We start from the raw sequence: 21,066 nt of genomic DNA, 5'->3' as shown, positions 1-21,066 counted from the left end.
GTCTAATCAAGGAGACATTACAGGATTTTTACAAAAAATTGCAACATCACCTTATTATCAATAAGAAAAAGAAACTTGACAGACTGAGGAAGAAAGCAGGTCTCAATGTAGTTGAAGGTAAGCCCAATTTACAAAATCATTTTAATACATCGTCCTCTGTTGTGAACCTCTCACAGTATGAGCCAAACGCAGGAGAAATGAATGTTTTATCAAAGGGACTAACATTCTGTCCTACAAAACAACTTGATACGGCTCAATTTTGTAGTGATATTGAGGAATTCTTCCGCAGATTACGGCTTAAAGAATTCTTTCACAACCATGCAGATATCACACCACAAGATAATCTGAACAACACATCAAAAAAGAAAAAGAGGACAAACTGGACCCCCCAACCTGGGCACAACCAAACTCTAGATCACTACGTAGACTGTTTCGGTAAAAAAGTTAAATCTGACATTTTGGACAGATGCCACAAAGTGCCGCACAATATCAGTATGGAGGAAAGAAAAGCCATACAGTCTTTAAAAGCAAATAACAATATCATCATCAAACCAGCAGACAAAGGAGGAGCTGTAGTCATTATGAACATGTCAGATTACATCCAAGAAGCACACAGACAACTCTTGGATATAAAATACTACTGTAATACTATTGTAGGAACTCGAGGATTCTGATAGCGTGGGGCAATGAACAAGCAGAGACGGGTTTCTTTAATGCAAATAATGTATTTGTGCAACAGCAATAACACCCAAAAGCAATATACACATAACCCGTAGTGACATACAATGAAATAAGTCCAGCGATATTAAGTCTTTGGAACCTATATAGCAAGTCTGCAATGTTCTTACGACGGAGTCCTCACACAAATGTGATCAAAAGGAAAGTCTAACAGACTGGTGACGTGGCCACAGGGAAGTCCAAGAACAAGTTCACAAGTTAATCCTAGATGAGGCGTAGATTCAGGGAAGTCCAGAAACAAGTTCACATTTAAGTAATATTCCAGTAAATAGTTCCAGCAGCCCTCACCGGAGGGAGTGAACGAAGGGTTAAACAACAACACAGTTCAGAAACACAGTTCTTACCGGGTGGAGTGAGGCAAGGGTTAAATTCCAAAGTCAACAGGTTAATGATAACACAGTGAGTGTAGCTTACACAGGCAGAGAATGTCCAGAGCCAAAGATTAAAAGCCAAAGCCAGGGCGTGAAGATTAAACTGGTAAATACACACGGGATCTGGGAGATAATAGCAGGACAAGGCAGCTTGACTGAAGGGAAGCAGAAGCAGAATACTCCAGCAAGGAAGCCAGCACCTGAGCCGGGTTTTAAACAAACGAACAGGAAGTAGGGCATACAAAAACAGCAAACTCCATCTTAACAAAGGGCAAAATCATTCACAAGGTTACCTAGAAAACCCGGAATACTGACATTACTCCCCCCCTAAAGACGGCCTCCGGACGGTCCAGGACCAGGCTTGTCCGGGTATCTCTGATGAAACTGAGCGACCTTCAGGGGAGCATTGATGTTACTTACTGGTTCCCAAGAATCGTTTTCGGGAGAGTAACCTTGCCATCTGACTAGATACTGAAGCCGGTTCCTATGAAGTCTCGAATCAACAATATCCTGTACCATAAATTGCTCTTCACCATCAACCAACACTGGTGGAGGGGGAGATACGATACGTCCCTGAAACGTGTTAGGAGAGACCGGTTTTAATAAAGAAACATGAAATACTGGGTGTACCTTTAAAGTCCGTGGTAGCTTCAGCCGACAGGCAACAGAGCTCACAATCCCAGTGATCTTGAATGGACCGATGAATTTCTGTCCCAGTTTCTGCGAAGGAACACCCAATCTTAGATTCTTGGTAGACAACCAAACCGCGTCTCCTACCTTATACATAGGTGCCGGTTTCCGGAACCTATCGGCCGACTTCTTGTAACGCTCCTGTGCTACGGTCAGGGTGTCCTTCAAAACTTCCAGATTACGTTGCAACACCGCCACTCTATCTTCAACCGCCGGTACCGAAATAGCAACCGGAGACCTAGGCAAAATATTTGGATGATATTCCAGATTGGCAAAAAAAAGGTGTTACCTTCGTAGAACTGCTCTGAGAGTTGTTGTATGAAAATTCCGCTAAAGGAAGTAGCTTCAGCCAATCGTCCTGCAAATGACTGACGTAACAGCGTAGATATTGCTCCAAGGTTTGATTTGTCCGTTCGGTCTGTCCGTTGGTCTGAGGATGGTATGCAGAAGACAAGCAAACATTAATGTGGAGCGCAGAACAAAATCCTTTCCAGAATCTAGAGGTAAATTGTATTCCCCGGTCAGAAATGATCTCATCTGGTACCCCATGCAGCCGGAAAACGTTCTGGATAACCAGATCCACTGTCTCTGTAGCTGAGGGAAGACCGGTACACGGAATGAAATGAGCAGCCTTCGTTAAACGATCTACTACCACCAAAATAGTATTTTTACCGCCAGAGGTGGGTAACTCCACAATAAAGTCCATCGAAATAGACCCCCAAGGGCGAGACGGTACAGGTAGCGGTTTAAGAAGACCAGTAGGTGACACGCGAGGAACTTTGTACCGGGCACAAATCTCACAAGAGCGGACATAGTCATTCACATCTTTCAAACAGGTAGGCCACCAAAAAAAACGACTTAAAAATTCCTGCGTCTTCTGTACCCCCCTATGACCAGCCAATACAGAGTCATGGACCAATTTGAGAATTCGAAGTCTCACAGCCTCTGGGACATAAATACATCGATCTCTAAGCCACACACCATTCCGAAGGACAAGATTCACGTTGTCAGGTGGAGCAGCAAGAAATACGTCACCGTCATAGGCCAGCTTGATCTCCTGCCACAAGTCCCGGTCCTGGAGCACTCCTACGAAATTGGCATCAGACAAGATGGTCTTAGACGGGGTCCCAGGCACAGAGTCCACCGTATGGATTCGGGATAATGCGTCAGCTTTCCCATTACGTGAACCTGGGCGGTACGAAATAATAAAATTAAACTGGTTCAAGAACAAACTCCACCTAGCTTGTCGAGGAGAAAGACACCTGGCAGACTTAAGGAATTCCAAATTACGATGATCCGTGAGTACTACTACCTGTTGAGTTGCTCCCTGCAAATGGTGTCTCCATTCCTTAAAGGCGGAAATAATTGCCAAAAGTTCCTTATCTGCAATATCATAGTTCAGTTCAGCAGAAGATAATCTACGAGAAAAGAAGGCACACGGGTGCAGCAAACCTTTGTCTCCGGTACGTTGTGAGAGGATAGCTCCCAATGCACAGTCAGAAGCGTCCACCTCCACGATGAAAGGCAGTGCAGGATCCGGATGCATCAATAACGGAGCCGTGGTAAAACAAACCTTGAGGCGATCAAAGGCTCCCTGAGCTTGCGAAGACCATACAAACTTCTTCCCCTTCTTGGTGAGGAGAGTGATGGGACGGACAACTTCTGAGAAATTTCGGATGAAACGTCTATAAAAGTTAGCGAAACCAATGAATCGTTGTACCTCTTTAATGTTTCCAGGTACCGGCCAGTCTAAGATTGCCTGGATCTTGCTAGACTCCATATTCAATCCCTGAGGAGAAATAATATAGCCTAAAAATTGGATTTCAGAGCAATGAAATTCACACTTTTCGAGTTTGATGTACAAATGATTATCTCTCAAACGTCTAAGCACGGTCTTAATGATGCGCCCCTGGGCCTGTGTCGTGCGGCATCGCGCACACGGGGGCTTACCCGGAGCCGGATCAGATGGGGGGTAGTAGTCTCGTGGCGGTGACCCGGTCCGTGCCCAGGGAGTCAAACTGAGCGGCAGTATTTAGCAGTAGATGTTAGAATGTTCGACTACGCCACCCGTGGATTGCGGTTACGGAACCGCCGCTGCACTGCAGACCGCTGAGGCCGGTGTTGTTGGTGCAGCTGAGAATGAGATGACTCCCCACGGGAGGAGTATGGCCTCAGGGCAGATATGTTTAGAGATGATGATGGGAGTGATGGTGCGGGCGTCCCAGTGCCGATGGTGCAGGTGTGACGACAGGAACACAGAGGCGGGAAGTGCAGTTTCAAAAGCTTTACTCACAGTTCTTTATCAGGTCCCTTGTGCACAGTAGGACCACCAGAGTCATGCTGCGTCCACCAGGTCAAGGACTCGGCCAACTCCCAGGCAATTCCAGAGCGTGGTCCAGAGCTCCCCTCTCTTCCTTCCTACTGGCCGTCCCCACCAGGGACCCACCTATGTCCGGCTTCCTCGGGCCTTATGGGGGTAAAACCTCTCTCCGGTTTCCCTGACCCTATGTGGCGTGCCTTCCTGGTGGATGTGGCGAGGGGTCGTGCCAAAGCTTGACCACGACCTCCGGTTCCTGGCTAAGGATGATTGACCTCCACCAGTTTGGGATCCGGTACCCTTCTTTGCCAACCCTTCACCCGTTTTAGTTCACTCGTGGGATCTCAGGGTTCCCTCTGCTTGCGTCTCTGGGCCTTTCTCAGTGTTCCTCTTCTTCTTTCTCTCTCTCTGCTTCAGGCCTGGCTCTGGAGCTGGGCCCAGACGGAGCCACAGCTCCCTGTCAGCCCTCTCTGGCTGAGCTCCTCTCTGAACAGACCCTGTCTAAAGATGGTGCCCACCTTATATACTCCCTCTGACACCCGAGCCCAGGTGACTAGCACCCAATGGGCTCCTACCTATGCCCAGAGTCCCTCCCCTATCTGCTCCTACACTACTGGGATGTTCCTCCCCCCTCCCCACTCCAGCCAGGGACAGACGCTGTCGTACCTGCACATCTACCTGGTGGGAGTACCGTTGTTCTGTCCCCCGGAAATGGGGTGAGTGTAGTGCATGCAGCTATCTGAGCTCTGTCCCACACTCCATCCTTACCCGGGAGTGGAATACCACACCTCTGGTTTGAGGTGCAATACCCCTGTAGCAGCCGAGTCCTCGGGGTGCTACATTAACGTGTTCCCGATGTTCCTGTAAGGAATCAGAGAAGATCAAAATGTCATCCAGGTAAATTACCACATATTGGTCCAATAAATCCCTGAAAATATCGTTGGCTAAATATTGAAAAGCAGCAGGAGCGTTACAGAGTCCGAATGGCATCACCAAATATTCATAATGTCCATACCGGCATCTAAAAGCTGTCTTCCATTCGTCTCCGGGACGTATACGAAGTAGATTATATGCCCCGCGAAGATCTAATTTGGTAAATACTTTGGCCTGGCGAACTCTTTCCAACAATTCCGGAATTAGCGGCAATGGGTACCTGTTACGAATGGTTACCTTATTTAACTCCCGGTAGTCAATGCAGGGTCTTAGAGTCCCATCCTTCTTCTTTACAAAGAATATAGGGGCTCCCGCTGGTGAAGAAGATGGTCGGATAAACCCCTTGGCTAAATTCTCATCTATATATTCTCGTAATGATTTTAATTCCGGAGCCGCCAGCGGGTAAACATGGCCGAAAGGAATCGCTGCCCCAGGAAGCAATTCTATGGGGCAATCATACGGTCTATGTGGGGGAAGTTGATCTGCCTTCCTCTTGTCACAAACGTCCGAGAATTCCTGGTAAACCAGAGGGAGAGTGGGTACCTGTATTGCCTCTTCCAAATTCTGGGTGACTGGAACCGCTACCGTTGGACTGATGGTAGGACTACACTTCGGGAGGAAGGATATCTCCTTGGTTTCCCAATTGATGTTTGGATTTTGAGACCGTAACCAGGGAATTCCTAAAATTACAGGAAAATGAGGAGAAGATATTAACATGAATGAAAGTGTTTCTTGATGGTCTGGTTCCATCTTACACTCCAGAAGCACTGTCTCCCGATCTACTGGTCCAGAAACTAATGGGGAACCATCCACCGTTTCCATAGTGACTGGTGAAGTTCTTAGTTGCGTCTTTATACCATGTTCCCTGGCAAAAGAAGAATCCATGAAATTCCCACTTGCTCCAGAGTCTATCATGGCAGAACTTGATATCCACTGTCCCTCCCACTGAATCTGAATAGGAAGAGAACAATGTGAATATTTCTCCCCTTGGTCTTTAGGGGAAGTCGGCATCAATATAGGGGGAAAAACAGCATCTAGATGTAGACTGGTCTCCGAAACTTCAGACTCAGCGTCAGTGTTATCATAATCCCCTACTACCGCCAACACCTTGTTGGGTCGCCTGGGACATTTAGGACAATTGATAAGGAAATGGTCTGATTGGCCACAATAAAAACATAAGCGCTCACGGAGACGGTATTCGCGGCGTTCATTACTCTCACGTTTTTGTAGCGAGTCCACCTGCATAGGCACCTCCTCGGCCTCCCCCAAGTTTTTGCCTGTAATTTCCCTAGACGGAAGAGAGAAATTAGTGATGCGATTTACAGCTGCCCATTTTTCTTGTCTGCGTTCAGTTAGACGGATATCAATACGTACACAGTGTTGTAAAAACAACTCAAACTCCTGTGGAGACTCTGAACGAGCTAGCTCATCCTTGATTGCACTGGACAAACCCTTTCTAAAGATTGGCAATAAAGCATTGTTATCCCAGTTGGTGTCCACCACTAACCTTTTAAATTCAGTAACATATTCTATGACTGAACGTTTCCCCTGGCGTAAGGAAAGCAAGGCAGATTCAGCGGTAGCACGGCGGTTGGGATCGTCGAACATTTGTGCCATGGCTGTCAGAAAATCATCCAAATTATTTAGACGGGTATCATGACTTTCAACCATAGGATTTGCCCAAGCCAGTGCCCGTGAGGTCAACAACATGGTAATACATAGAACCTTAGATCTATCAGACCGGTAATAGGAAGCATGTACATCAAAGAATAATATACATTGGTTAACAAACCCACGGAATTGACTTCGGTCACCATTAAACCGGAATGGAGGCATTTTGGGCATACTAGTGGATGATGTAGGCTCAGTAGGTAAGGCCTCCCGGACTTCTAACTTAGTACGTAGATCTTGGAGAGCCTGACCAAACACCTGTGCGTTGTGGTCAACCTGGGATGCCATGTCTCTAATCTTATTGTGTAAAACCTCTATCTCCTGCTGCAAGGAGTTAATTATGGTGAACACCTTGTTTGCCCGTGTCTCCGTCATTGCTCCATCAGAATCCTCTTTTTGGCTGGAGTATCCTGTAATACTATTGTAGGAACTCGAGGATTCTGATAGCGTGGGGCAATGAACAAGCAGAGACGGGTTTCTTTAATGCAAATAATGTATTTGTGCAACAGCAATAACACCCAAAAACAATATACAGATAACCCGTAGTGACATACAATGAAATAAGTCCAGCGATATTAAGTCTTTGGAACCTATATAGCAAGTCTGCAATGTTCTTACGACGGAGTCCTCACACAAATGTGATCAAAAGGAAAGTCTAACAGACTGGTGACGTGGCCACAGGGAAGTCCAAGAACAAGTTCACAAGTTAATCCTAGATGAGGCGTAGATTCAGGGAAGTCCAGAAACAAGTTCACATTTAAGTAATATTCCAGTAAATAGTTCCAGCAGCCCTCACCGGAGGGAGTGAACGAAGGGTTAAACAACAACACAGTTCAGAAACACAGTTCTTACCGGGTGGAGTGAGGCAAGGGTTAAATTCTAAAGTCAACAGGTTAATGATAACACAGTGAGTGTAGCTTACATAGGCAGAGAATGTCCAGAGCCAAAGATTAAAAGCCAAAGCCAGGGCGTGAAGATTAACCTGGTAAATACACACGGGATCTGGGAGATAATAGCAGGACAAGGCAGCTTGACTGAAGGGAAGCAGAAGCAGAATACTCCAGCAAGGAAGCCAGCACCTGAGCCGGGTTTTAAACAAACGAACAGGAAGTAGGGCATACAAAAACAGCAAACTCCATCTTAACAAAGGGCAAAATCATTCACAAGGTTACCTAGAAAACCCGGAATACTGACAACTACACTCCACTTCAGGAAGATCCCACCAAAAAATACACAGAGGAACTAACACATATCATCAATGGGTTTGATTCTACTTCATCCTCACTACTGGAACTAATACCAGACAATCCCCAAACAGGTACCTTCTACATGTTTCCTAAAATACATAAAGGAGGTAATCCTGACAGGCCAATCATTTCTGGCATTGGGACATTAACGGAAAATATCTCAGGCTGGGTGGAGAACATTCTGAAACCCCTGGTGAGACGCACACCCAGCTATATCCAGGACACCACGGATAGCCTCTGCAAACTGTCAGCTCTCGGCCCACTTCCGGAGGACACAATACTAGCCACCATGGATGTAGAGTCTCTACTCCAACATTCCTCATGAGGATGGGATTGTAGCAAGCAAACATTTCCTACAAAAAAACAATCTGGCTACAGAACCAACTCTGCAATTCATCAGGTTTGTGCTCCATCACAATTATTTCTCCTTTGGGAACAATTCATACCAACAATGTATGGGTAGCGCCATGGGAAGCAAAATGTCCCCACAATATGCTAACCTATTTATGGCTAAACTACAGGAGGAGTTTTTGTCATCTTGCTCTATTAAACCTCTAGCATACTTCCGCTACATTGATGATCTGCTAATAATCTGGACAGGCTCAAAAGATGATCTGCTGACCTTCCACGATAACTTCAACAGGTTCCACCCAACCATCAAGCTCACCCTCAACTTCTCAAAATCCCAAATACATTTTCTGGACATGACCATATACATCAAAGACAACACCATACAGACATCAATTTACCATAAGCCCACAGGACGTCCAGCATATCTTAGATGGAACAGCTTTCATCCAAGACGCACAAAAAAATCCATCATCTACAGTCAAGCTCTGAGGTACATTCGAATCTGTTCAGACAGCAAGGACAGAAAACTGCAGCTACTATCCCTGAGGAATACATTCCTACAACAAGGATCCCATCCACTGGTAATAGATGAACAAATTCACAGAGCTACAAGGATACCAAGAAGTAGCCTCCTGGATTACAGACAAAGGGAGGACAACAACAGGCTTCTCTTGTGGTCACATACAACTCCCACATGAACATCCTAAGGAAAATTGGTGCTGATCTCCAACCCATATTCCACAGAGACCACAAACTGAAAGAAATATTCCCAGAACTACCACTTCTCTCCTACAAACAGCCCCCTAACTTAAGGAATCTCCTTGTCAGAAGTGTCCTCTGATCACCATCAGTGACGAGCACATTCCCATGTAAAAACAAAAAATGCAAAACTTGTACCCACATATTACCATCAAATACAGTCTGTATACCTAACACAAATCAGGACTACAAAATCATGGATGTCTTTTCATGTACATCCTCCAGTGTGGTGACATGATACAATGTACAAGGTGTCCGGAAGGAGTTTATATTGGAGAAACGATGCAAAAACTGCAAACAAGAATGAATTTACACAGACACACAATTAAGAATGAACAGGACACACCTGTGGGAAAACATTTCTCTGGCCGGGGACACTGTATGAAAGATCTAAAAGTTTTAATACTAAAAGGTCACTTCAAGGGCAACAGAGAAAGAAAACTTTGGGAATTCAAATTGATAAGGATGTTCAATTCACTGACAACAGGACTAAATATAACACCTGGCTTTATGACTCACTACATGGACACAATTCACACCTCCAGATAATTAAACATTCCCAAGGCCTCTCATTTTGCAAAAAAAAAAAAAACAACTAATTTGCTCTCCCTAACTTATCTGTAGGAGGCATCACAACTTACACCTCATGAACAAATGTCTTATTGTAACATCTCTCAGATGCTGTGCCTTTTGTCTGATGAATTCATTTGTAATCTTGCCTGAAGAAGGAGCCTCTGTGCTCTGAAAGCTTGCATATATATATATATATAATTTCTGGTTAGCCAATAAAGGTATCACCCCAAGAATACTTTTGTCATTTTTGGCATACAAGTATTTACATCGATTTTTCTGGCTAACACAGTTCCACAATATAACTTTGTATTGTACATCAAACATAGTGTTAGAAAGTTCAGAAAATTCCATTTTGCAATGATTAAAGTTCCGTTGTGAATTTTAGCGTGACTGGACCGTTCTTACGGAAATGTTTCCTGCCTCCTTCACTTAGATTCAGATCATACAGATAGTCAGACACCGCATTATCTCTGATACTATGGCCGATACAGCGCACATATAGATTATACAATAGAGTCCAAAAGTTTTGCTTTTTTTTTTTTAAAATGTGATAACTTCTGTCTGGTTGCATGAAGTTGTCATCATACAAGACCTTAATTGTAACCAAAATGCTTTTGAATATCATTCATATTCTCTGAAACAAGACCAAGAAAGGAAAAATTCTGCCGGGGTATGTAAACTTTTGAGCACAACTGTATCCTTGTTCATGGTAGCATTCATATTTCCATCAATTCTATGCCAAGGGCCAATGGCAGATGCAGAAAAGCAGCCCAAAACCATGAGATTGCCACCACCATGTTTCACTGTAGGCGTTTGGTACCTTAGATCATTACGTTTTCCAATTCTGCAGTATATACAGTGCTGCCATCACTACCAAACAGATTGAACTTGGATTCATCCGACCCCAACACCTTAGACCAATCTGTCTCTTTCCGTTGGCTGTGTTCTTTGGCAAACACAAGTCAGACCTTCCTTTTCTTTGCAGAGATGAAAGGCTTCTTGACTGGAACTCGTGCATTCAGCCCTACTGCTTAGTCGTCGCGACTCACTTTGACCCCATATTCTTTGTTCATTTTGTGGACATCAGATACTGACTTTTTCTTTATAATGTGATCAACTCTGGAGGAAGTTCTCCTTGGTCGTCCACTTCTAGGTTTGTCGGCTGTTCCAGAACCTTCTTTTTCTTTCTTTAATATACCTGACACTTGACTCTGAGAACAGGTGAATTCCATAGCTGCCTCTTTATGGCTTTTCCCTGACTTCACTCCCAGAATAATAAGCTTCCTGACATCTGGTGATAAATTTGGCTTTGTCTCTGCCATGTTTTTAACCTTAAAACGCAAAAAAAAAAATTTAGGCAAAATTCGACTGCCCATAACAAAATAGGCAAAACATTTGGCCCAGCAAATGTTGAAAACTAACACATAAAGGGATAAAACAATGTCCAACACAATTTTTGTCCTGATAGCTGACAATCATTTGCTTCCAGTTAACTAAAATCACCAGAAAAATGGCCTCACAACAACCAAACAGAAGCAATCACAATTTAAAAAAAAAATGCTAAACTTTTGGTGGCTACTGTATTCATACAGTCAGGTTTAGCTGAGCTGCCTTTATCATTTGGCACAAAGTACAGTATCACAACATTTAATGTGGCTGCAGGGAAACTAGGCTGTACTTTTGGAGATGCATATAAAAATATTTTTGGTTTTGTCACTCGGCCTCAAAAAATTTAGTTACATATCTGGTAAAAATCCCTGAGCTCTCCTGAACCCTGCTGCTTTTTTGCCGTTTTGCACTGCGTCGCTCCATTGCAGAGATACTCACATTTGTTGCTTTCGGAGTGCAGTATGTGAAATCTCTGCTTTGCAGTCCAACTTTGCATTTTTTCAGTCTTATTTGGGAGTGCGCACTTTCAGCCCTCCCTCCAAGACGCTGCCAATGATCACATGCTCGACTACTAGATCTTCTCCTGATCTGTGGAAGCAGAGAAGAAACAGCCCGTTGCACTACAAGCAGAGATTTCACATGCAGTGCTCCAAAAGACGCAAATGTGAATATCTCTGCAATGGAGCGACGCAGCGAAAAACGGAAAAGAGCTACAGAATCGGGGGAGCTCAGGGACTTTTACAAGGTATTTAAGGAATCACCCTGTAAGAATTGAATTTTATCGTTCTGGGTCCAATTACTGGAAAGTGGATTGTATTATGTGTTGTGCACAGATATTACTCAGTATTGCAGGGTCTGATTACTGCACACTGGGGTCAGGTGGCTTTAGTGGTCCTATCACTGTCTTATTACAGTTTTTGTGGAGCATTATATGGCGGCACACGCAGTTTGGTACATGTGATGGGTCTCCTAACCATTTTCCTTCTGTATTTTTTTACAGAGAAGGACGGGAAGGCTTTCCATCCAACCTACGAGGAGAAGCTGAGGCTGGTGGCTGTGTACAAACAAGTCCTCCTGGGACCGTACAACCCCGACACGTGCCCCGAAGTCGGCTTCTTCGATGTCCTGGGCAACGATAGGAGGTAACGAACGTCGTGTGGTTTGTTTCACTGTATCACATTCCTATAAAAAAGTAGCCACTTTGTAAATAGCCTAACGTTTTCTTACCGTTTTGTATACACAGCACTGATGCAGATCTGTGTGTCTCCATGGTTACAGACTACACTACATATGTAGTCTGATCCTGCCATTGTATATTTTTCACCACTAAAGTAGCCGTCAGCGACTGCAGGGTGAACCTCATTACCATGAGCATTTATGGGAGCTGTGTACGCAAAACGGCAACAGATTTTCCATCATGGGCATGCATCGATCTGATGTGTCCAAAAAAAAAAAAATAGGAATTGAAATGCAAAGTTTAATAGAAAACTGCAGACTGTTTCTTGCATAAAACTGAACGACGACGCGTTTCTAACCTCTTCATAGAAGCCTTTGCTCCCTCTGAGTGTCGTTCACACACTGTCGTCTTTCTCACAGGAAAGAATGGGCGGCCCTGGGCAACCTGAGCAAGCAGGAAGCCATGACGGAGTTTATCACCCTCCTGAACAGATGCTGCCACCTCTTCTCCACATACGTCACATCCCATAAAATAGAGAAAGAAGAGCAGGAGAGAAAAAGGTACTAATCCCTACAATCCGTACATCCGGCATCGGTGGGGCACGGTAACTGCTGGTTTCCTCCAGAAACAGCGCCACACGTGTCCACAGGCTATGCCTAGTATTGCAGCTCAGTACTATTAAAGTGAGTGGGGCTGAGCGGCAAGGTGACGCACAACCTGCAGACAGGTACCTGAAGACAACTCCAGCACTAATAGTTACTGGAGACGTTCTTAAAGGGACCGCTCTGCAGATTGTGCAGTGAACCCACCCAACTCTACCAGAAGAGGCGCTGGTGATGCTGATAGATAGGAGATGGTTTGCAGCGGTTTTCTATGGATTCCGGACCTGGGTCCTGCAAATCTTTCTGCTCCAGTCTATAGCAGAGGTTAGCGGCAGTCGCTATCTCACAAGATAGATGATGATCGACATCTGGGTCACGTTTTTCCACACTTAAAGGGGTTGTCTGTTAGTTTAAAGGAGCTTTCTGTTTCCTGCAGGGATAACGTCACGTCACTCTATCAGATTGCTGCAGCCAATCACTGGCATGTACAGCATGAGACCGTAGAAACCAGTGATCGACTGCAGCAGTCACATGGATTATACAACATCATCGCTGCAGGAAAAAAAGTGATGGCCGCCAGAGTGTGAGCACGGGAGAAGCGAAGGAGTCATCAGGCGAGAAATATTTGTTTTTTATGGGTCAATTTTGTAAAATTTCCAACTGCCTTAAGTGGTATCAAATCCCTATCATATCACTAACTTAAAGCCGCAGGAGTTCTTAAACTTTGACTAAGTTTGATACATAGAATCCAACCTGCAGTGTAAAGCATGGGGGACAAAACAGCAGTATGAGACTGACAGGACATGAGGCATCTTTCAGGTTACCTCCTACTCCAGTACTAATTGCAGTATAGCTGGAGTCAGTGATTATGGATTTACGGAGTAGTCGGTATGTAAGACCGGAGGGATCATGGACCGGACTTCTGCTTTAAGTCCCAGGAAGTGAGAACGGTTGACGCTGCTGCAAAAATCATGTCCGACATAGTTCAGTGTAAAGCGTCATCTGCTGACTTTACTGGAGAGAAGAGAAGGAGCGGAGACGGCGGGAAGAGGAGGAGCGGCAGCGGCTGCTGCGAGAGGAGGAGAAGCGGAGGAAAGAAGAGGAGCAGAGGCTGCGGAGAGAGGAGGAAGAGAGGATGCGAGTGGAGGATGAACGGTTTAGAATGGAACAGCAGAAGTAAGTACTCCCATCGGAAGTCACTCATCTTTCTTAAAGGATATTTTTGGGTGGGTCACTCATTCAGGACCCTCGTAGTATGAGCCATAGTGCAAGGAGCAGTCTGTTGTATGCAATGCTGGTGACCGGTTGGAGGGTACATGCGCTGGGGTCACCAACAATGGGGTCCACGGAGCACTGTCACATTCATTTTAATGGAAAATTACTAAAGCTCTGCCGGCCACAGGCAATGGCGGGTGCAGCAGTCATTAGGGCAGGACCGTGCATTTGTGTTTCAAATCTTAATTCTATTTTTTTTTTTTGCAGGTAGCAGATCACGGCCGCCCTGAACTCGCAGACAGCGGTGCAGTTTCAGCAGTACGCAGCGCAGCAGTACCCGGGGAACTTCGAGCAACAGCAGCTCCTGATCCGGCAGCTGCAGGAACAGCACTACCAGCAGTACATGCAGCAGCTGTACCAAGTGCAGCTCGCTCAGCAACAGGTAGACGCAGCGCACAGACCCCCGAGCCTCGCTGCTCTGAGCTGCATTTACCTGTCGGACCATGTTCCCACGTAGCATAAATGCTGCAGGGTTTGTTTTTTTTTGCAGAAAATCCCCTGTGTTTAAAACGGTGTTTCCCAAACTCCAGTCCTCACGGCCCCCATAGGTCATGTTTTCAGGATTTCCTTAGTATTTCCATCACCTGTGTAATACTATCAAGGCATCAGGAATTCTCTCACCTGTGTAATACGAAGGAGATCCTGAAACATGACCTGTGGGGGCCGTGAGGACTGGAGTTTTGGAAACACTGGTTTAAAAGTTTGAGGAAACTTCTTGTGCTTCCCGGAAAACTCCTGGCCGCTGTGCATCTAAAGACGTTGCTGAAATTTGTGTTTTTTTGGTTTGTTTATTTTTTCCTGTGGAGCCGAAAAAATGCATGAAAAAATGCCCTCGCTTCTTGTACAGAATTAATAAAACCTTCAGATCTTCAACAATAAATGGGGTAAAAACAGCTGTAAAAATACAATAATCAGAGTAGATTGCTATTGCGGGTTTTGATGTAGAAAATAAACCCTGCACTTTACGCTCCCTGGAACCTGAACTAATTAACTAATTGTTTTTAGTAAGAAAAAAATAAAAAAATTGCGCGGCTGAGTTTTGCTCTTGATGGTGGTGGTGCGCTGAGTAGCTGGTTGATTAGATGCAGCGTTTATAAGTGGAAGACAGTGGGATTTGTGTGCAGCGTCTATTGGAGTCTGTGGTTGTCTGAAACGCTGCCTCATTAGAAGTTAAGCTTCTTTGTTCTTCCCCTCATGCTTTACACTGCAGTTTTGCTTCGCAGCATACAAGAAATGAAGAATGCTCATAAATGACGTGGTGTTACCCTCTCCTTACCCTCTCGGCCTTACAGAAACAGCAGGAGGCACTTTCGGCAGGAACCAGCTCCCCTGTCAGTTCTCCATCCAAGGTGAACATGGGAAGCATCACCGGCTCCGGAGAAGCCCCCTCGGTCAACGGACAAACCCACCCACACATAGACAATGCTGAGACAGAACTGGAGGCAGACCCCGCTGGAAGACCTGCTGGAGAACGGGCTTAAAGGTGCGTCCTATGGACCCCATTGGGGTTGGGGTCTGTTGGGTGGACAATCAGACGATACCTGGACATTGGCTAATGGTTTATGTTTGCTCATTATTTTTCCACTTCCTTCTCTCTACAGAGTCCACGCCGGTCATTGCTGCCCCATCCATGTGGAAAAGACCCCAAATTAAAGACTTCAAAGAGAAGATCCGGCAGGACGCGGACTCAGTCATCACCGTCGGAAGAGGAGAGGTGGTCACAGTCCGGGTCCCCACACACGAGGAGGGCTCCTATCTTTTCTGGGAGTTTGCCACAGATAACTTTGACATTGGTTTTGGGGTTTACTTTGAATGGACAGACTCCCCAAACACGGCTGTGAGCGTGCACGTCAGCGAGTCCAGCGAGGACGAGGACGAAGGTACTTTGTACAATTTTCATACTTCATTCCTGTACAATAAATACTGTAGCAGGTCTTCACTGCGTCTCACCCCCTCTTCCTGAAGAGGTCGGGGGTCTCTCGAGAAGCAGCATCTTACCCCCTCGTTTTAAGGAGGTTGGGGCCTCTCGAGAAGCAGTGTCTCACCCCCTCGTCTTGAGGAGGTCGGGGCCTCTCAAGAAGCAGCGTCTCACTCCCTTTTCTTGAGGAGATTGGGACCTCTCGAGAAGCAGCCTCTCACCCCCTTTTCTTGAGGAGCTTGGGGCCTCTCGAGAAGCAGCGTCTCACCCCCTCGTCTTGAGGAGGTCGGGGCCTCTCGAGAAGCAGCGTCTCACCCCCTCGTCTTGAGGAGGTTGGGGCCTCTCAAGAAGCAGCATCTCACCCCTTGGTCCTGAAGAGGTCGGGGGGTCTCTCTAGAAGCAGCATCTCACCCTTTCGTCCTGAGGAGTTAGGGGCTCTCACCCCCTCGTCCTAAAGAGTTCCGGGGGCCCTATTGAAGCAGCGTCTCACCCCCTCATCCGGACGAGGTAGGGGGCCTTTCGAGAAGCAGCGTCTCACCCCCTCATCCGGACGAGGTCGGGGCCTCTTGAGAAGCAGCGTCTCACCCCCTTGTTCCGAGGAGGTCGGAGGCTTCTGGAGAAGCACCAACTGGTCATGGATGTTCACCTCTGCAGGAGATCAAAAACCAACAATGTGCTCTCTGGGGAGTTACTGTGGTCTCTCTCCCTTTCCGTAGGTTAAGATTGACCTATCAGACTGGCGGGATGGTTGAGTCGCTGCCTAATTTTTCCTCTCCCCAATGCCACTAGTGGAGGAGCTGTGCCTCTGCAGAGGGAAAACGGGCCGCATCTAGCGTCAGAGAGGCTCATTCACACTTTAAAGTAAAAAGCTTGCGAGCGTGCTCTCCTTGCCAAGGAAACCAGTCACCATTGATAGTTTGTAGAGGTGGCCGGTACCCTAGGCCAGGGTTCCCCAACTCCAGTCCTCAAGGCCCACCAACAGGTCATGTTTTCAGGATTTCCTTAGTATTACACAGGTGATAATTGCATCACCTGTGCAATACTAAGGAAATCCTGAAAACATGACCTGTTGGTGGGCCTTGAGGACTGGAGTTGGGGAACCCTGCCCTAGGCAACCAGCTGTAAACTATAGAATTAAGAATACCTCCATATTTGACAACAGAGATACTTTTTAATAAAGAGTGAAATGCAAAGTTGCTGGTGTTTACAAGCACTTTGCAATTTTACCCAGCGAAGATGGAGGAAAAACTGCACCAAAAACGGATCAGATCAGCATGAGTCGCCCTGTACTCTCTCTGCAGGATTTCTGTAAGACTGCTTGTTTCCGGATTATTCCCGGAAGACCCCTTTATGCTTCTGTTTTAGCTCCGCGCCCATGACTTGTCCCACTCTGATATCCTGGACTCACTCCTGACTTGTGTCTGTTCTTTACAGAGAATCCCAACAATGAAGAGAAAGCCAAAAAGACGCCAACAAGCCTCAGCTGGAGGAGATTGTGCCGGTCTACAGGCGGGATCGTCACGAAGAGGTGGACGCCGGCAGCCACCAGTACCCCGGCCGGGGGCTCGACCTGCTCAAATCTGACAACTCTTATTCCCTGTGGCGTTCAAAATCTGTGTACTACAGAGTGTATTATACTAGATAAAGGAGGGGCCTGCGGTCAGGGGGAGGAGCCGGCAATCAGGGGGAGGGGCAAGTGACCATGGGGCGGGGCCTGCAATCAGGGGGAGGGGCCAGGGCAGTAAGTCGCTCACATGACCTGGATCCTTTTCGATAAGTGTCGCCTCCTCATCGCTCCTCGTGGCGGCCGACGCTAATTCAGAGTGCTGTGATTTAACCCGTTCTTTGCCACTACGATTGGTGGACATGAAAGGGGTTAAACATAATTTGGCTGCGCCTGCACTTTTGTGTTTTGTGTTTTTTTTCGCACTTGTTTGGGATTTTTAATTCTATTCTATGTGCGCCCACTCGGGGGCATTTCATGATCTGTTCAGAAGATGAACGCGCATGAGAAGCGTCATGGAGGAGGGGGCACCTTTGTGTTGGGTACCAGGGTAGTGGGCGCCCCCTCAAGACTGGTGGAAGGGTAAAGGTCCCATGTGTTCCCCTCGGTCTGCGCTATTCTGTACCACGCGCAGGTAGCTCAGCGCCATCGCAAACAGCAACGGTTTCTCCTCCACTATAGGTCAGGGCAAATCCGAAATGTGCTGTTGCCTCTCTGGTATCAGCCGTCTGTAGCGGGCAGGAGAGGGTAGTGGGGAAAGTTTCTTATCTCTTCTCTCATCAGTCTGATTTGTCTGATCTTGTACCATGTAAAATATGTAACAAATATGAGAAATGGTTTATAATAATAATAATCATATGGAATAATCTGTCCTGTGTGATCTGGTGGAAACACTGCACCTCCCCCAATGCCCCGCAGCAGAGCATGCGCTATGTGAGACCACCAGGGGTGGGCCGCAGGGCGGAGGGGGGGGTTCACGAAGGCTGAGAAGCTAGGAGGAATCTGGCAGACTTGCGATTGCTGCTCTGGAGGTGATAACAGCATTTCCTATAGATTTTACCTGTATGATGCTGCACTACGCCTTGTTGCCGTATAAGGGTAAGTCACAGGGCAACGGTCTCTGGTTGTTGTGAAACTACAACTCCCAGCATGCCCGGACAGCTCCTTGACTTTAGTCTGACTTGCACTAATACATTATGTAATTTCGGTTGTTTTCTATGAAGGCGTCGCTTTTCTATGTCGCGTCCAATGAGCTGGATGAGGGCAGAATACGGCCGCCATACATTTACCATGGGAGATGGCTGATCGGCTCTGTGTATCGCTCAGTGCACCTATGTGGGAGCAGTCAGGGCGGCCATATTGCTCATCACTCAGCTTTCCCAGAAACTGAACGGAGGGATAGAATTTGCCCCTGCAAATGATACTATGAGCTGTAGGGATTAATGGCCAGACATTTAGATCCAGACTGTAGAGATGGTGGACGGTGGGGATCAGGCTGGTCACAGGACAGGGCCGTGCCGATGGTTTCCGCTCTGCATTGGGGGTGGCCGGTATCGTATACGGCTCCTATTATAAGGCGCTATACAGGTCGGGTGTTGGACTTTGCTGCCAGCAGCTGCACTTCTCCCTGCAGAAATGAGACCACCCATCCCCTTCAGCAGAGCAGTGATCAGAGCTATGGACGGGTGGGCTGTAACATTAGGGGCCCCTGGTACTCAACTTTCAGCCTGGAAGCAAGAAAAATCTCAGGTGCCAGTTTCTGATCATGTGGTTCAGTGTGATGTGAATGTTCAGGAATCTGCAGCAATTTATTTACTATGTCTAAAGTCTGTCTTCTAATACAAGAATTAAGGTGCTGCCAGCAGCCACCACTAGAGGGCACCAGTGGTGTATGCACTGAGCTCTGCGCTGCCAGCAGCCTCCACTAGAGGGCACCTGTGGTGTATGCACTGAGCTCTGCTCTGCCAGAAGTCTCCACTAGAGGGCGCCTGTGGTGTATGCACTGAGCTGTGCGCTGCCAGCAGTCTCCACTAGAGGGCACCTGTGGTGTATGCACTGAGATCTGCACTGCCAGCAGCCACCACTAGAGGGCACCTGTGGTGTATGCACTGAGATCTGCACTGCCAGCAGCCTCCACTAGAGGGCACCTGTGGTGTATGCACTGAGCTCTGCGCTGCCAGCAGCCTCCACTAGAGGGCGCCTGTGGTGTATGCACTGAGCTCTGCGCTGCCAGCAGTCTCCACTAGAGGGCGCCTGTGGTGTATGCACTGAGCTCTGCGCTGCCAGCAGCCTCCACTAGAGGGCACCTGTGGTGTATGCACTGAGCTCTGCGCTGCCAGCAGTCTCCACTAGAGGGCGCCTGTGGTGTATGCACTGAGCTCTGCGCTGCCAGCAGTCTCCACTAGAGGGCGCCTGTGGTGTATGCACTGAGCTCTGCGCTGCCAGCAGCCTCCACTAGAGGGCACCTGTGGTGTATGCACTGAGATCTGCGCTGCCAGCAGCCTCCACTAGAGGGCGCCTGTGGTGTATGCACTGAGCTCTGCGCTGCCAGCAGTCTCCACTAGAGGGCGCCTGTGGTGTATGCACTGAGCTCTGCGCTGCCAGCAGCCTCCACTAGAGGGCACCTGTGGTGTATGCACTGAGATCTGCACTGCCAGCAGCCTCCACTAGAGGGCCCCTGTGGTGTATGCACTGAGATCTGCGCTGCCAGCAGTCTCCACTAGAGGGCGCCTGTGGTATGGTGTATGCACTGAGCTCTGCGCTGCCAGCAGTCTCCACTAGAGGGCACCTGTGGTGTATGCACTGAGCTCTGCACTGCCAGCAGCCTCCACTAGAGGGCACCTGTGGTGTATGCACTGAGATCTGCGCTGCCAGCAGCCTCCACTAGAGGGCGCCTGTGGTGTATGCACTGAGCTCTGCGCTGCCAGCAGCCTCCACTAGAGGGCACCTGTGGTGTATGCACTGAGCTCTGCGCTGCCAGCAGCCTCCACTAGAGGGCGCCTGTGGTGTATGCACTGAGCTCTGCGCTGCCAGCAGCCTCCACTAGAGGGCGCCTGTGGTGTATGCACTGAGCTCTGCGCTGCCAGCAGCCTCCACTAGAGGGCGCCTGTGGTGTATGCACTGAGATCTGCACTGCCAGCAGCCTCCACTAGAGGGCCCCTGTGGTGTATGCACTGAGATCTGCACTGCCAGCAGCCTCCACTAGAGGGCCCCTGTGGTGTATGCACTGAGATCTGCGCTGCCAGCAGCCACCACTAGAGGGCGCCTGTGGTGTATGCACTGAGATCTGCACTGCCAGCAGCCACCACTAGAGGGCACCTGTGGTATGTTGAATGCACTGAGCTCCATACCACCATCAGCCACCACTAGAGGGCACCTGTGCTGTTGTATGCACTGAGCTCTGCCTTTCCTGCGCTGTTGTATGGACAGAGCTCTGCGCTGCCAGCAGCCACCACTAGAGGGCGCCTGCGGTATGTTGTATGCACTGAACTCTGCGCTGGCTGCTGCCACCACTGGAGGGCACTTTCGGTATGTACTGAGCTCCATGCAGC

General features: G+C 47.6%; 1 pseudogene; it reads left to right on the top strand.

Annotated features, from left to right (window-relative positions):
• The first annotated feature begins 11,999 nt into the window (after positions 1-11,999).
• Positions 12,000-17,656, top strand: LOC141225088 (Golgi resident protein GCP60-like; annotated as a pseudogene).
• Positions 17,657-21,066: the final 3,410 nt, after the last annotated feature.

This window comes from Phyllobates terribilis, unplaced genomic scaffold (genome assembly GCF_046119375.1).
Source record: "Phyllobates terribilis strain yellow unplaced genomic scaffold, ASM4611937v1 Scaffold_403__1_contigs__length_1717873, whole genome shotgun sequence".
NCBI lineage: Eukaryota > Metazoa > Chordata > Amphibia > Anura > Dendrobatidae > Phyllobates > Phyllobates terribilis.
This window is presented reverse-complemented; position numbering and strand designations above follow the sequence as displayed.